The sequence below is a fragment of the Chlorocebus sabaeus genome, chromosome 25 (assembly GCF_047675955.1).
Source record: "Chlorocebus sabaeus isolate Y175 chromosome 25, mChlSab1.0.hap1, whole genome shotgun sequence".
Taxonomy (NCBI): Eukaryota; Metazoa; Chordata; class Mammalia; order Primates; family Cercopithecidae; genus Chlorocebus; species Chlorocebus sabaeus.
The window spans coordinates 59,383,457-59,400,047 of NC_132928.1; positions in this window are offsets into that span (position 1 = coordinate 59,383,457).

Here is a 16,591-nt window from a genome sequence, read left to right on the forward strand (position 1 = left end):
CCTGAGATATGGCCTCCTGCTGGTCACCCACCATGCACACCAAGCTGCTGCCAGCTCAGGGTGGGAACAGTCACTGCCAAACCTCTCCGAAAGATGCCATGGATATATGCACTCACTCTTGATTCTTTCCAAGCTCACATCTAGGCCCCTGCCTGGGTAGAGGTTGGCAGTGGTTTTAGAGTGAGGAAGGAGAAGACAGGTGGTTGGGGGATTGGGAGCAGTCAGCTGAGAACTCATTCTGGCAAGGAGGCAGGAGTAAAGACTGGGTATGAGACAAGGCTCCAAGCCCCAGAGCATGGTTCTTTGTCACATTGAACTTCACTTGCAAAACACAAATTCAAAGATAAAATTGTTGAGAATTTTAACAATGTGACCACAGAACATTTAATCCCAACTGTGGGACTCTTAGCATGGGGCCTCGTGCCACCTGAATGCATGTCCACAAAGCCAACTCTGTCTAGGATTCAGTACTAGGAAGTTCACTTACTTGCCCATCAATTTAAGTTACTACTTTAACATTGGCTTTACCATTAATGGAGGTGATAGTTTTGCCCCCATTTGACTTGCCACTTTGTCAAATAAGACAAATCTCAATTAGTTCAGATTTCTAGCAGAGATGGGGACTCCTCAAAGATTCTAACTTCACCTACCCAATTTTTGCTTCTTGAAGGAAATCCAGAGAAAGCAACAATTAGGTCATATATATCTTAAGGTCATGTTATATGCTTATAAGAGGTAGTATTAACTAGTAGTTAAAAACAAGGGCTTTGGAATCAAACCAAATTTAGTTTCAACTTCAAGTTCTATCCCTTTTAGTTAATGCTTCCTGGTGAATTATCTCCCTTCCTTTGCCCCATATATAAAATGTACATGACAGTAGTACTTCTAAGTATTGTTGTGAAGATTAATGAGATAATGTAAGTAAAGCATTTGGCATACACAAGCAATCAGCAGTGCTTGTTTTATTATGTAATCAACTTAATATAAACTGTATTCTAGCCAGATTAAAGGTCTTTTAAGATATACTGTTTAATAAAAACCACAGAAGGGTAATATTGACATGTAAGGGAAAGAGTTTCAAACCATTTAATGTCACTAAATAATCAATACTTTGGATGTTCCCCTCCAAGTCCCCGGGCAACTCTCTAAATATTCATGATGAAGCATCACGAAGCAGAAAGTGCCTACCTGTAGCCATAAGTGTAACTAAATTCATTCATCAAAGACAATTTTAAAAGTGTTCAAGTCTATTGCCCACTTACGTTTAAAACTATACCCAATATTATAAAATAGATTAATATTTTAAAAGTTTAAATTACAATGATTTTTGCTAATGAGTTTATTTTTTTTCTCATTTTTCTTTGTGTAAACTGTCATCTAGAAGACCCAACTATTCCCAAAGAATTGTTTCCTCTGGTTCTTCCCAGGAAGCTAAGAAACGTGTGTTTTAAGGGAAGTATTATTATGTAGTGATATTGTGTACAGTGGACTCTGAGGGCAGCATAGTCTGATACCAAGCCCAGCACTACCTCCTAGTTTTTCTGTGATATTAGACAAGTTCTTCAATGTTTCTGAACCTTATTTTCCTCATTCGTCAACTGAAAATCATAACAATAACTCACAGAGTTGTTAAGAAGAGTAAATGAAATTAAATATGTATATATCATTATGTATAGTATTATACATATTTATATAGTTTCATATATACACACATATGCTATTATTACTATTCCACTGCTTGTTTTCACTAATGTCTCAAGGTTTCTATGTGCTTTAAAGAAACTGATTCCTACTAACACAAATTTTTGCCCAAAATATGTACATTGTTGGAACAATAAGATTTGCAAAGTTGCTATCAAACTACTCAGGGATTTGTCATTCAACTGAGAACTTATAGTGGGGGAGCTAGGGTATCAAATCTGTGCGCTGATTCTCTTGAGAGTTAACAGTGCCTTTTATGGTCAGGGAAACAAAATTAAACATGGTCATTTCCTATTGTTCTTAAAATTGTAATAGTGTTTAAAAATTTTGCCATGCAAAAATGTAGCTACTACCACAAGAAGTAATGAAAATAACTACCATATGTTGTGCAGTTTTAATGTCTGACACCATATTGTGCTCTATACACATTTAAAATGACCCTATAAGAAAATGTTAGACTTTCCATTAGGAAGGCGATAAAATGAAGTTTTATTGGGGTTACAGAAACTGACGAAGGTTTCATGCCTAATAAGTGGTAGAATTCAGATGTGATCTTCTGACTTCCAGAATTTTCCATTGTTACATCAGAATCCTTCGTAGTATTTGGGTGTGTAAAATATGTCAATTAATAGAGGTCAGCAAAGCTTATATTTTAAAAAACTTTAGCCAGTTGCAGTGGCTCACGCCTGTAATCCCAGCACTTTGGGAGGCCGAGGCAGGTGGATCATTTGAGGTCAGGAGTTCAAGACAAGCCTGGCCAATGTGGTGAAACCCTGTTTGTACTAGAAATACAAAAATTAGCTGGGCGGTTGTGGTGTGCGCCTGTAATCCCAGCTACTTGGGAGTCCGAGGCAGGAGAATCACTTGAGCCTGGGAAGCAGAGGTTGCTGTGAGCTAAGATCGCGCCACTGCATTCCAGCCCCGGCGACAGAGTAAGACGCTGTCTCAAAACAACAACAACAACAAAAAAAACTTTAAGAGCCCCTATATTATTAACATATATTTGAACACCTGTGTGAAAAAGGGGAAACTTGTTACGTCCTGAGGCAACAGTATAAATATTGCTGGTATTTATCCTGATGAAAATATATATATATATATATATTCTACAATACAAAAAATACTATATGCGCAAATGTGTTTATATAGTGTTATTTAAATTTTTAAAGTACATATACATGCTAGGTACGCAAGGTTGACTTAACAGCTGGAAATAAATCAGTATAATACACCATAGTAATAAAGGACAAACACTTCATGTTCATTTCAGTAGACTCAGAAAACGCAGCTGACAAAATCCAAGAAAACATGATAAATTCACTCAACAGCCTAGGAATAGAAGGTAATTTTTGCTAACTGCATAAAAGGTAAAAAGAACTTTAAAAAGAACTGATAGCTACTCTCATACTTAATGGTGAGAGACTGAACGCTTTTCCGTCTAAGCAGGAAGAAGAGGGTATCTATTCTCACTATTTTCACTCAACGTTGTGTTAGAGGTTCTAGCCAAGGCAATTATGCAAGAAAAGAAATGAAAGACAATCAGATTAGAAAAATAAGTAAAACTACCTTTATTTGCAGATGACGTAATCTTATATATAGAAAATCATAAGGAATCCACAAAAAACTATTTAAAATAACAAGCAAGTTCAGCAATGTGGCAGGATACAAGATTGATATTAAAAATCAATTTTATTTCTGTACACTACCAATGAACACTCTGAAAATAAAATTAAGAAAGCAATGTCATTTATAATCGGTGCAAAAGAATAAAATACTTAGGTAGACAAAAGGAACACATATATATTATCATATTTAATTCTCTCACTAAGCTCATTAGTTATATATTCTTTGCTTCATTTACAGTCAAAGAAACTAAAGCTTTTCAAAGTTACAGCCTCTGTTCAAGGTTACACAGCTGGTAAGAGACAGAGTTGGGCTTTGATCTTGGATGATCCAGTACTGAAGCCACTGGGCTGTCAACTGCCATGGCAGCTTTCTTTTGGGAAAAACCCTGTTCATAGAAGTAGAGGATCTCACTAAGCCTACCCCACTTTCAGAACAGTTTACCCATCCATCAGATGTAGGGAAGAGATGCACTGAACGGTATCTAGCGTTTCTCTTAGTTCTGGGCTTTTATTTATTGTTGTGAATATAAAACTCAGGAAAGAAAAAAACAAAAATAAGTAAGAATTATGCAGAAAATATTAGACTTTCTTTATTTCTCCTTTTATCTTTAGGACTTTCAACCAGACTTAATCTTTGCTTTGTATTTTTATCTTGAGTATACTGATGTGTTCTTAAACAAGATTACCTACTTACCATGCTTGGGCGCTTATGCATTGAAGCAATATACTGTAGTGATTAAATATATAGGATATATATATATATCAAATGTTGATATATATTTATATATCAAAGTTTCTTGTACTATTTTTGAAATTTCTATTCTTGTTTCAAAGTCACATATTTAAAAGTCTATGTCCAGAAAACCAATTTGAAATATTATGAATGTTTCAAAAATTATATTTGTAAGACTAGCATAATAACAGAGGAAAATGAGTGTTATCATATTAGGTTTAAAAAGCAGTATACAAATTTTAATATGCAATATTACTATAATTATATACAAAAATGCAAAAACTAATGATAAATTTTTTAAAGTGAAAGGAAATAAAATGTGAACATCTCCAGATGTTATGGCTAATAGATAACTTATTTTATTCTACTTTTCTCTAACTTTCAAGTTTTATGCAATAAGCATGCATTTCCTTTTTTCCCTTTTGGGTTCACTTTTTCTTTTAATCAAGTTTACCCTTTAAAATTCTTTCAATAAACATCTGTGGGTGCCCAAACAGACTTTATTTTATATACCTAAAAATATTTTTATTTTCCTTCTCATTCAAGAACAATAGTTCATATATACATATATATGTATATGTGTGTGTATATATATAATTGGAAGGGGATGTTAATACAGTACCTCAAAGTTTGTACTCCTTTGTGTTCTGCATATATTGTTGCAAATGAGAAACTTATTGTTAGATGTTCTGTCATTCCTTGGTAGCTAGACTGTTCATTCTGCTCCATTTTTTTCTTTATTTTTTGATGATCTGAAGTTTTACTACAATATGTTTAGAATGTGAATTTATTTCTAGTTATCTTGCATAGCATTTGGCATTCACTTTAAATCTGGGGACTCTTTTTAAGACTAAAAAGTTTTCTATGAATATGAATTCCTTTGAATATTGTTTTTCCATCTTTTCGTTATTCTCTACTTTTAGAAGTTTTAATAATGAGGTATCTAATTTTATCCTTTATTTATTCCTGTGCCACATTGAGAAAGTTTCCTGAGTAGTATCTTCTAATTAATTAATTTTCTCTCGTACCCTTACATGAGATATTTACTCATCTTTTTGATATTTTTGGTCTAATTATTATATTTTCAATGTCAATAATTCAATTTTCTTCTTTTATCTACCCATCTTTCAGTATTGTCTCTTGGTTTTTATTTCATGATTAATTATTCTATATTATAAGGTTATTATGCCTTCTGATATATGAGAATCTTAAACATATTATTTAAAAATCATTTTTAGATTGCTCTATTATATTCATTTACAGATGTTTCTAGACTTATGATGGGGTTACATCCCAAATAAACTCATCATAAATTTAAAATATCCTATGTCAAAAATACATTTAATACACCTAACCTACTGAACATCATAGCTCAACCTAGCCTACCTTAAACGTGCTCAGAACGCTTACATTAGCCTACCGTTGGCCAACATCATCTAACACAATGCCTGTTTTATAATAAAATGTTGAATACTTTACATAGATGGGTATTTTGTAGACACAATAGGATGCAAAAATACAAAGCACAATATCAAAACGTGCTGCCAACACGGTACACTGTAGAGTAGTGGTTGTTTACCCTTGTGATGTTGTGGCTGCCTGGAAGCTGTGACTCACTGTCACTGCCCAGCATCACAAGAAAGTATTGTACTGCATATTGCTAGCCCAGGGAAAGATCAAAATTCAAGATTCAAAGTATGATTTCTACTGAATGTGTATTGCTTTACATCATCATGAAGTCAAAAAATTGTAAATCAAACCATCGTAAGTCAGAGACTGTCTGCAGTTGAGACAGAATTCATCATTTGATTACTGAATATGTTTGCTGCAAATATGAGTTTCTTCATGTGTTTTAAAATTTTAATTTGTGAGTTTATCTTGAATAAAAGTTTGAATTTGTTTTGTTTCTTGAGGGCATTTTGTTTTGTTTTTAGTCTGCCACAAGATTTGTGCAGCCTTCTGTTTCTCACAGTGAGCCTGGCTCTCATGCTTTGCCACGTGTGGAACATGTTATGTTCCCCATTACCTCATGGGAGTCCAATTTCTTTCAGACCGTTTTTAGTTCCAGAGCCTGGCAGGCCCTTGTCTTCTTCCCTTGCTTATTGTTTTGCTCCTTATTCCCTATCGGATCAGCAAATATATTTAACATTGTTTTATTGTTTTAACCATGTCTACGCCTTTTAAATATACACAAATACAAACCTTTCACTGCTAAGTCTTTGAAGTAGAGAAGAAATTTAAAGTGTGACTTCAAAGCTCCATCCTGATTATAAGTGCATTTATTATTTTTCTTTCATTTTTAGTTTGTAATCATGAAATTTTAGAAATACATTAAGGTTCAGAAAATATTGTATTCCCCAGTATACCACCACCAAGATAAAACAGATGTTAACTTTTGGCCATGTTTGCTTTAGATCTTTATTTTTTGAAAAGTAAACTATTTCAAATTATTCTGAAATCCACTTGTTCTTTTCCTGTCTTCTCCCAAAGGTAATCGTTACTTTATATATGATATTTATAATTCTTGTGTATTTAATATACATGTGTGAAACGTACATTCCTGTATGTATACATACATGTCCCTATGTCTTTAACAAAGATGTAGTGTTGTTTTCCCATGTTTAAAAATTTTGCAAATAAAAGTATTTGATACAAATGTAAAAATCGATCTTATTGTGACTTGAGTTTTCAGTATCATACGTCAGGTTCATTTATGTTGACATTTATCTAATTAGATAGTTTATATTACTACAATACATTACTCAATTGTATACATAGTTCACATTTCCCTAATGCAGAATAGTTAGGTTGTTTTGTTTTGCTGATGTTATAAACTGAGCTAAAACCATCATCCTAGAGCTTGTCTCCTTGAAGATATGTGTGAGAGCTTGTCTAGGAGAGACACAAGAGAGACACAACTTAAATGAATGTTGCAGTTTCTTCTCAAGGTCATTGTAACAATGTAGAGTTCTACAGTCATGTGCTGGGGTTTCCATTTCTATACATCTTCACCATCATTTGGCAAAATCATACATTAATTTGGTCAGTATGATGGTCATTTAATATTATCTACTTATTTGTCATTGTAATTTCCCTGATTTGTAATCAGGTTGAACTTTTCTTAATACGTTTAATGGCCATTTAGGTTTCTTCTGTGAATTGTTTTTTCAAACCCATCACTCATTTTTTCTCTTAAATTTTAATTTTTGCTTTTTAATCTACATTAGCTAATTATATATTCTGAATACAAATACTTTGTCAATGTGACAGTCAGTAGGGCTACTTACGGATACCCAGTTCTCCTTCCTTTTTGGGCACATGAAAGATTTAATGTCCTGGTTCCCTTGGGAATAGATGGATCCATCTGACTAATTCTGCCACATGAATTATGAATAGAAGTGACATAGGTCAATTCCAGGTTAGAACATTTAACTGCCAGTGTGAATCCTTGAAATTTTTATTTCCCTCTTTTATGGTCTTAGCAATGACCAAAGTGTGGGTGCTCCATCAGCCTGGGTCTCTGTGTAAATTGAAGTGCCTACTGCTGACTCAGTGGGCATGTAGCACGACCAAGATATAAACTTGTATTGTTTTAAGCCACTGAAATGTTGGTGTTATGTCATAATCTAGCCTATCCTGATGAATAAAATTGGTTATATGTGTTGCAAATAACCTCTGTCCATTGGTTGTACACTTTATCTTTTATTTTAATGTAATTACATTTATCAATCTTTTATAATGTTTGCCTTTAATGTCTTATTTTGTAAATTCTTTCCTGTTGAAAGACATTTTAATCTAAAATTTTTAAAGTTTTCATGTTTTGGAATATATTTTTGTGTGCAAAACAAAGTAAGACTAATTTTATTTTATTTTTATACATAGACGACTAATTTTATAAGGTCTATTTATGAAACAGCTAAAACTTTTTCCCCCACTGCTTTGTCTATTTGTCAATCCTGCACCATTACTTTGCCATCTTAGATTTTTTTTTAGTGGAAGTCTCTGAGTGATAAATTCCCTCTGTTTTTGACTGAGAATATTTTTATTTTGCTTTCACTCTTAAATGGATAATTTAGCCAGTATATAGAGTTTTAGATAGACAGTTATTTTCCATCAGTGCTTTAAAATATTATTGTATTATCTTTTGACCTCAATTGTTCTTATGAAATAGTCTTTTTTCATTTCCATGGCTGTTAGTTTATAGGTAATCTATCTTCTCAATCTGGTTGCTTCAAAGGTTTGGTCTTTAGTGTTCGGCAAATTCACTACAACATTCACAAGTGTAGATTTATTTTTATTCCCCTGTTAAAATTTTTGTGAATCTTACATAGAAGGATTCATTTTAAAATTAATTCTAGAAAATTTAAAAACACCATCTCTTTTATATTTTCTCTTCACCATTTCCTTACTCTGTACTTCTAGACTCCAATCAAGTAAATAAGTCTTCTTGACTTATTTTTATACATAATTTTTGTCTCATTATTTTTCATTCTGTGTCAAATTATTTTGAAATTTTCTTATTTCTGATGTTCACTAATTTCTCTTCAGATACTTCTGATCTACTGTTTAAACTATTTACTGAATATTTAATTATAACAACTTTAAAAAATTATTGAAGTAAACCATTTTTTAAAAATATTTCATTTTCATGTCTTATTCACTTATTTGATTTCATTTGATATGCTTTTAGCATAATCATTTTAAATTCATATTGTTAATAAATTATCTCAGATTCTTGGAGATCCCTATCTTGCTTTTTGTCATATTTGCTAACTTTCACTCATGGCAGATTACTTCTTTCAATGCTTTATAATTTTTAACAGAAACTTTCCTTTAAATGAGGTAGATTTTTTTTTCTCTGACAATCTTTTGTACCTATGGGTGACATTCCAAATTAGTTTAATATTTGCATCTCCCAGTGACCCAGGAGTATTACCAGACACAGGCCAATTTTACTGTTATTTTCTAAGCTTATGGTTTTCCAGATCAAGCAGGCCATGCAACTTTAAATCGCCAAAGAGAGTACCATATTTATAAATTATCAGAAGACATCCTTTTCATCATCCTCTAAAAACCCAGATAGTGGTATACAAGCTTCCTTGCCATGTCTGTATATCATTGGTAGGTAGGTTTTTTTTTTTTTTTTTTTCTTTCCATCTCACACGTTAATTAAAGATACAACCTTTTCAGATCCTGGATCTATATAGATGGTCTTTGTTCTAACTCTCTGCCTTCCATGCTCTCAAGGAATCACCATCTGTGTCTATAAGGCCAAGAGTAACCATGTCCCTAGTTTAATGACAAACACACCTCATATACACACATTCCACCATTTTTTCCTTCCCCACTTGTTTTCAGTCTCCTTTTTGAGTTTGGAACCTGACACTTGCCCATTCTCAGCTATGACTACGAAAGAATGTTTGCTATATTTTATCCAGCATTTCTAGATTTTTGTATGAGAAAGGTGTATAGACTATACAGTATATCAGTTTACTAGAACTGTAAGTATATTATCCAGCCGTTTAAAAGGTATTTTTTTAAGTTGAGAAAAAGGAGAAATGTGCATGAATTTCATTTTGTGTTTATTCTAAAAATAAAGCAAAAGGGTAAATCTTCCCTGGCCTACTTATTTCTGACCATATTTATCTTCCATAAAGTTTACACAGACATAGCTAAGTTATTTCATTTCCTACTGTTAAAAGAATTTCCAAAGCTTTGAATTTACCACTGTAAAGACACTTTCTAGAATACCATCACTGAATATTGCTCTATATTGATACCCTAAGGCTGCCTAAGTTAAGACCTGCCTGTTACTATTTACGTAATCTTAAACTAGTAATTTAATATAGGAATAAATACCATATCTACCCCAAATAGTTGTTGAAAGGGATACATGAAATGAGAAAGTAATATACTTATTTCAGTGCCTGGTCATAGTAGGCTCTATGCTGAGTTATATTATAAATAAATGATGACAATAATAATAATAACATTGAATTTGTATTTGATCACCAAATTCCAGATGACCCTGAAGCACCAACCACATTTGGTTCAAAACAGATCTTTTGTGGCATCTAATTATCTACACATTTTAATAAAAATCCCAGCTGTCATTGTGAGGTATAAGAAGATCAAACTCTATGCTTTGGCATCCTTTCTAAGGCTAGGCTGAAACACTAAATTCTATCATTATGTATGTAACTCTGGAGTTCTTTAAGTGTTTAAATTAATTAATGTAAGAGATAAACACTGAACATGGCACCTGGTGCTTTGTGGGCATCAGTCGGTTTTCTTCCTATCATTATTATTTCATGTCTTGCCACAAATCTAGAAGAAAAGAATGGAATGCCAAAGCTTGAGAAGTGTCTGCCACGTCAGTGTCAAGATTGCTGGATGACTGTTTATTGAATATGTAAACGGAAAACTTCCTTGAACACCTCCGCCCCCACTCCCCTTCCAGTTAATCAAATTTCAGCATTTGTTAAGTAGAGTTCCTGCACTGGTCTATGTCTTAAATTAAGTGTACAGAAGAAAGTTTATAAATAAATTCAAGCTATTCAAAAGTAATCACTATGAGTTATTTGATCATACAAAGAAATTATACTGATTTTCCAGAAAATGGTCACCACATTTTCTTGGCCATGCTACATACAGCACACTTGGAGATTGTTCACATGAAAGTCTTGGCTAGTAGCTTTTTTCATTGGCCTGGAACTGATTCTGACATCGGAAGAATTATAAACCAGGATTGTCCATCTGAGGCTACTCAGCATAACTAAGCAAAAGTACCTACTTTTCTAGACGACAAGGCCAAAAATCTTGGTCAAAAATCTATGTTGATTTTACATTTTATCTCATGGATGATATTGATTTCAGTATGTTTTATTTCAAAATACTTTGTAAAGTTTCCATTTACATATCTGGTAAAACTAGAATGTCTTTCTGCCAATTTTTTTTTTTTTTTTTTTGTAATAGCAATTTCTAGGTACATTTGTGAAGGGAATAATGACAACTTACATGAGTGTCATGTCCAAAATTAAATCTCATCACTTTTGAAAAAAATATATTGGGATAAAAGAAAGTTGTATAGAGCATGGAACCCAGATCCAACCACAAAATGTTTTGGAATTCTTCTTGCACAGAGTCTGGATAAATCTGTTATCGAAAAGATTTTTTTTCTGCCCCCTGGGAAGTAGAGGTTTGACATAAAGTCTGAGGCAGTGCATCACTTTGAGCTGGAATAACCTTCCCAAGGAGGATTTCCTTAAGCAGATGAATAGAGAGGTTTGAGTCACTGTGACTGGAATGAATTAAACCGCTTTTCACAATAATGTAAAAGGTTAGAATTAAGAAATGACAATGTATTTCAGGAAATTGTTTCCTTTACAGGAATATTTCTTTCCTACGTATATATTTGGATTACACTGCTCAGTCTTAGACTCACGAATGTCTGTGATGTTAAATTGTCCTTCCCACATTGCTGGCCATCAGCGATCAGGCCTAGAGAAAGTTAAAGTTTCAGTTTGCACTTTATTACTTGTAAGCTGTCTTGCCTTCCCTAGGAACTTAGTATGAGCAGCCACTCCAACTACATCAAATCTCTAATATATATGACCCTATATTAAAATATTTGCATAATTTATTCTACCCTTGTCTTTCTTAACACTTCCATTGACTTTTCCTCTGTTTCGTTAACACCAGCTGCTATAACGTCAAAAGTAATAGAAATATACTACATAAAATCTGCAATAAGTCTTCCTAATCACTGGCCAGTTCTCCTCCACATTGTGATTTAAGGACCCAAGATGCTTTTGTCTTGTGGTTCTGTCATCCTCAACATGTGGCTTCATTTGCATCAAACTGTTCAAGGAAAAAATCATGGAGTTTGAAGCACAGGAAATTTTTACAGGGCAGATATTTCAGTAGTACATATTACTTCTGCTCAGATTACACTGGTTAAAGCTAGTCACATGACATGGATTTAATAGAGGCTGGAAAATGTATTCTTACTACATGCCCAGGATGGAACGTAAGTGAGTTTGGCAAAGAACTGACCAGTAATAAATCACACTCTCTTTGTTTCTTCATCAGTCTAATATTTTTTTTAGTTGAAAGGTTACAGTTGTCCTTAGGAAGCTACAGTTCTACTAATTTCTAACTAATTGCAACCTGAGGCAAGTGAGAGATTTTTATATTCTAGAAGTCAGAGGAGTTAATTTGCATGCAGTACTTCTTAAACTCCATGTGTGTTCTAGTCTTTACAGTCACTTGCTGTGGATCAGGAGGAGCCAAGACCAAAAAATACAAAGACAGACATGGAAGTTCGATCTTCACCATATGTTAGTGGAGGAATAAAAAAGGGACGCAGACCAGGATTGCTAAAGTCCAACATGGACTTAGCTGTTGATTTTCCACCCATGGGTATGAAAAATAGATTCAAAAATAGGTCCAATTGAATCCATACAAACAAACCTCAATTATCTCCATATAGACTTAGATGAACACTTCTAATATTTACAAATTAGCAGAAACTTATTCTGGATCTCTGTAAATATCTACTCTAGGACAATTTTTTTTTTCCGCAAAAGTCAGTTTTCAGAGGGTATGCAACTGGATTGATGTGACTTCCTGTCAATATAATTGAGTTAATTGAGCCTAGATCATATAAATTTCAGAGCACAGATAGTATGGCATTGCAGTATTGAAGATTCAAAAGCTCACCCTAATTGAGGATTCATTGACTAAAGGTGTATCCAATTGGTGCTATCTGACATCGTTTTTTCAGCTACACTTCCTGACACCTCTCCAGAAGTACAAAACTAAAGATGCAATATGCCCTCACTTTCCTGACATACATTAATTATGTATAGAGACAGATTCTAAACATTTTAAATGACCAAGAGAGGTTAATTTATATATTTGGGCTGGGATTTAATGTTTAGCTTCTTAAATTCAACAAAACACTTTTCCAGGCTCTTTGGAGATGTGAAGAAGGAATGACAATAAATGACTTAGCCTAGATAGTTTTAGTGATGTTGTAGGAAGAGATAAGCAATACATATGTTTAACTATAATATATGAAATCATAGTAGCGCTGAAGCAGAAATATAAACAAGATATAATGGCAATACAGAAGATGAATGGATTAATTCTATTTGGGCAGTATCTTAAAGAGCTCATAGTAAAGATATTTAAGTTGAATCTTGGAGGAAAATTGGATTACAGATGCTAGAATGATGCAAGAAAATTTATGTGAGCAAAAGTGCAGAAATAAGCAAGGTCATATGGTTAGGGAGTAGAGAATAATCTGATTTCACTGGAAGGAATTCGTTCGTTATTTGAAAAATATTTATTGAGTGCTTATTATGTGCCAGATACTATTATAGGCACTTATGATACATCAATGAACAAAAACAGATTAAAACATAACAAAATAAAAAACCCTGACTTGGATCCTCTTATGAGAAGGAGGAGCATAGAGAATGTAAGAGACCATAAGATAAGAGGAAAAAGATTGAGGCCATTATATTGAGCACCTTAAATTATTTCCTAATAAGCTAAAGAAGCTGAGTTTAGAATGTGGATTTGGAAGTCCTCGCATACATGTGAGAACAAAAGTCTCTGGGGATAAATTGGGTTTCCTAGAGAGAGAAGAGACCTGAGGAGAGAATTTTGAAGAATGGCAACAGTAAACCAGGAAGGCAGAGAAAGAGCTGGTACAGCAGACTGAAAAGGAATTTTCAAAACATAAGGTTTCCGAAGGAAAGGAAAGCACTTTTCTTTGCACCACTGAATCTCCAGTGTCTAACACAGCCCTCTCAACAGAGCAGGTGCTCTTTTATCTTTTAAATCCATGTGTTATTGAAAGACGTCAGGAGATAGCATTAGGGAGGAAAAACTTTAAAAAGTTAGCAGAAAAATCTTCCCAATTGTTCAATCAGATAAGTAATTATGCTGGTTATTCTCTTTGCCCCTCGCAATCCTTTATCTGTCTCCTGAACCCCCTAGAGGACTGACCTCTACAAACTGTGTTACTTGAGCTTCCTGACCTCTGTCTTAAGATTGGGTTAACCAATGGGAGACACCAACAGGACATCATGGGTAATAGAAATGATAAGTAAGGGAATTTCTTCTGCTCCCCCTCCCTGGTGGTCCATAGTTTTGACAGAAGCCGATTTTCCTCTACTAAGACCACAGCTCATATCAGGTAGCTACAGCTCTTGCTCATTTCTGGTAACACTTCTTTCTCCACTTGCCTTCCCGCTCTTGCTGATCTCTGGATACCTCGTCACCCTGCTTGGCTTCTGTAACCTCCCACCGGGTTATTTCACCTCGCCAACATTCACGTTATAAAATTAAACCCTTTGAATGTGCCATTTCCTACTAGACCATGACTGATGGAGTCATTAAAATCTTTTAAGAGATCATTCATAACACTTCAGGGATACTGTAAAGGATTAATTAGGTGGGGGAATCTAAATTCATGTAGGATATGTCAGTTAATAGTGGGAAAGTAGAGACTGTGCATAAAGACTTCTCTTGAGTAATGTAAAAATGAATGGAAGGAGAAATGGCATGATGTAAAGAAGAAAGAGCTAGGGAAGATTTTTCATGTATCTATTTATTTAGGATGAGGCAAAATTCAGCCTATAAATGTGTTCAACAGAATGCACCAACAGAAAATGAAAGAGTAGGAATTTAAGGCTCAGAAATAATAACCACTGGAGCCCTATCTCAGAGAAGTCAGGTTTAACACCCGCTAAAACCTGTGAAAGAAGTAGGGACACTTTTTCTGGAACAGAAATGAAAAATGTAAGGTTGGTGGAAGACAGAAATAGAATTAGTGATAGAAAACAAGAAAGCTGAGGGAGGTTATATCTGAGGGTCCCTCTTTTCTGGGCAATACATGATGAAGCAGTGTTTGCTAATACAGTCATAGGAAACCACATATGATTTCAGATAAACAGAAAAAGGGAGTAAGTTTGAGTTGTGAGTTTAACTTTATGAAATGGGTGTTGAGAAAGAGATTTTCAGAACTCTGCAATTTCATCTTTTATCTTGCAATGAGTAGGACAGATGAGAAAAGAAGAAACCACTGTATTTGTAGAAATTGCAATAGTCTAGAGCAAGAGTGAATGAGGGTCTGACCTGAGCAGAGAAGAGTGGGGCTAAATAAGAGGATGCAGCAGAGAGTCTCTTAATGCATTTACTATATGCACCGTGCCCAGTTTTACATAAGGCACAATGGAGACTCTACAAAGAGCAGACAACATACTTCCTACCTCAAAGGAGCTCACAAGCTAGCTGGAAAAGTAGAGATATATAGCAAGGACTGGAGTATCGAAACACTATCAAACTAGGGGTCAGGCCCAGATTTCTAATCCCTGCCTGCCACTAACTCAATATCAGATGATGCATCAGGTGATTTGCTTTGTCATCTGCACCTCAACTTCTTTATTTGACCAATGAAGAAGTTAAAAATTGATGGTTTCTTTGGTTTTTAAACACCACTCTTCAATAAAAGGAACCAGGGTTCCTTGGAGAAATTCCTAATGTGAGGGCTGGGGCAGGTAAAATAGAAGAAGCTGGAGGATCTTGCAGTGCCAAAAGGAAAGAAGTGCTCAACACACAAATAGATGGGGGCATGTCAAAGGAAATCAGAAGCCAACCCAAAAGCAATCCCAATGGCCAAACTTGAAGTAACTTGTTCAACAAAATAAATAACATGGCATTAGATTATAACCCAAAATATGAAATACTAGTTGGCTATCCTTATCTGAAATGCTTGAGACCAGAAGTTCTTCAAATTTCAGGCTTTCTCAGATTTTTGGAAATTTGCATATATATAATGAGATATTTTAGGGATGGGACCCACCCAAGTGTAAACATGCAATGCATTTCTGCTTTTTCTACACATAGCCTAAAGGTAATTTTATACAATATTTTAAATAATTTTGGGCAGGAAACAAAGTTCTGACTGCATTTTGACTGCAACCCATCACATGAAGTCAGGTGTAGCCTTCTTTCCTTGGGGCATCATGTCAGTGCTCCAAAAGTTTGGGACTTTGGAGCATTTCAGATTTTGGATTTTCAGATTAGGGAAGATCACTCTGTGACTCTATATGAGTGCACACCAATATCAATAAATGACTGAATAAAAAAAAATGAAGAGAAAAGTTAAATCTTTCTCACAGAAGAATTTCAAATAATATATGTAACTACACCCCCCACTAAAAAAAGGTGAAACTTGACACCCCTCTACACATACCCTGAGAGTAGACTAGGCTTAACGACTCAACCCCAAGCAACAGAATAGGGAAAGGGAAAAATAGTAACTTTACACTTTTCTCCTTTACAGGAGAAAGCTGGCCAACATGACATTAACCAAGTGATGAGTGTTAATATCCCTAGAAATGTCATGTGATTATCATATACCCTCAATAGAATATGATGAGGAGGGCATTTCACCTCTGTGGTCTTCTTCCCAGAAACCCATAATCCCAGTCTAATTACGAGAAAGACAGACAAACTC